Below are 2,324 nucleotides of genomic sequence, written 5' to 3'. Positions count from 1 at the left end.
ACTACTTTACAGAAATCCTGAAACATGGTATCTGGTCTTATCTTCAAAATTATTCTGTCCTTATAGCACAATGGCAGATGCCTTTACTTTGTGAACAGTGGGGGGTCTGGGACCCTTACTAATCTTGGTAAGTAAAGGGGCAGAAGTGTAAACCAAGTCCAGGCCCTTTGACAATACACAAACAGTTTTTCTGATCTTTGTCAAATGATGTAAGACATATTTGATACAAGTAAATAAAAATAACAGTCTACTCTAGTGTAAATTATAAGTTCTATCCAGCAGCATCGGATGCAGAAATGCTCATAAATGGATAGTTCTATACCATGGTCATGGGTAGTAGCACATAGGAGACATGTTCCCTCTCTGGTACTGTCTGTCTACATATTTAGTGCATGTATGTGACTTTATAAGATAAATAGCAGTTCAAGTAAAAAGAATGGGGGACATTTATATAAACTAGTGCAAAATATGGATATGGGGTTTGGCCTTAACACCAACAAGTTCACAGTTTCAACCTTCTAAGGCTCTGTCCACATCTGCGGCTTTTGTTTTTGATAGGAGCTTTGATGCTGTGCTGGATCCATCATACAACAGATCCAGGGGCGTAGCTATACAGGGTGCAGAGGTTACTACCGGGCCCAGGAGCCTGAGGGGCCCAAAGACGCTTGGGCCACATAAAAAGACACTGGTATTATAGAAAGTGCATGCTGGTCAAGTTACACTTCTGGCTGGAGGGAAGGGGTTAGGTCAAGAATTTGGCATGGCGGGGGGTGCCATTTCAATTTTTGCCTTGGGCAGAAGGAAGGATATGTCCCTGCCCCTGGTCACAAAGCACAGAGGGAAGGGGGGCCCAAGCTGAACTCTTGCACCAGGGCCCATGAGCCTTAAGCTATGCCCCTGAACAGATCCCCAACATCTCTGACAGACCCCAGAGACTTGCTGTCAGTGTGAAAGCAAAGAATATCCTTCCTATCAAATGTGGAAAACAGGGGCTTCGGCCAAAGTGTGAACAGAGCCCAACATGCACTAGAAATATGGTTGCTATTGGCAACTTTGCAAAGTCTTCTACACACTACCTGCCATTATATCATTCATTAGCAGGGATGAATAATCCAGTCTATTCCACTTTTTTGAGGACATCATTAAAATGAATCTGTCACCAGGTTGATGCTGCCCTATCTGTAAGCACTGTGTGAGCCAGGAGTCCTCTTAATGATGTACTCGTGCCCTGGTGTCCTCCATATTCATGGGCAGCCGGCTTTACCGCCCAACCTTTGTTGGTTGACTGCTTTCTCACTGTGCACTGTAATAGGGAGAAAGCTGTCAATCAGTGACGGCAGAGCAGGGTGAGCCGGCTACTCACAAATACGAGGACTCCTGACTCACACAGTGCTCAGCTCGAGCTACCCCGGATAAAATGGGGGCTTATGAAAACTATAATCAGGGCATCTATCACTACTTTATGTTGTCCTCAGACAGGACAGGATAAACCTGGTGACAAAAACAGCCACTGCAATTCAGGTTTAGATGGTAGTGAGGCTTAATCAATTTGTAATTATCACCCCAATCCCCCATTAACAATGTAAAATCCATGTAGTGAGAAGGGCCGAGGGGCAGGTGGAAATCTCTGGCAATGCTCTTTCCCAGGGGCCAACAAAATATAATCATTTGAAAATATCCAAGATGGTCAGTCCTCTTTCTCCAACTATAGACACCCGATGGGTATCTAAAACTAATGGCTACCAGTGTCCAGCTCCCTACTAGGCAAAGGAATGTTTGATCACCAGAGAATTGAAGTGGTGGTAACTTGTCACTGGATAACAAACTGTATCAACACACAAAAAAACACAATCAATTAAACACAACACACATTCCCTTCCCAATGTCATCAGCATAGCACATCACACATTGGTGACATATGACAGTTGCATGACATGAAATCCTCATGCTTACCATCCTCATGCTAGCCCTCAAATTAAAATGCATGATAAAACTCATGATGTAGAAAAATAGTACATCATATTCAAAAGAACACGGTCCTACCATTCACAAACTCAACGAACAGGTGTCATAGGACGTGATTTGTCCATGCATTTCCAACCATCAATTTTCCATTCAAAATGGACCATAAACCCACAGAATATACATGAATTCCAAAGCTACTTTCAGATGTTCCACATCATTCAACCATATAGACCACCAAATCCAGATAAAACTTTTTTTTAACTCTAGACTTAGGTCACTATCCTCTTCAAGTACAAGCAGATGTATAGTGCCTGTACACACAGCCAAGGCATCTCATAAGCACTTGGAAGGCGCAACCA

This window comes from Bufo gargarizans, chromosome 4 (assembly GCF_014858855.1).
Source record: "Bufo gargarizans isolate SCDJY-AF-19 chromosome 4, ASM1485885v1, whole genome shotgun sequence".
NCBI lineage: Eukaryota > Metazoa > Chordata > Amphibia > Anura > Bufonidae > Bufo > Bufo gargarizans.
Note: the sequence above shows the minus strand (reverse complement) of the source record.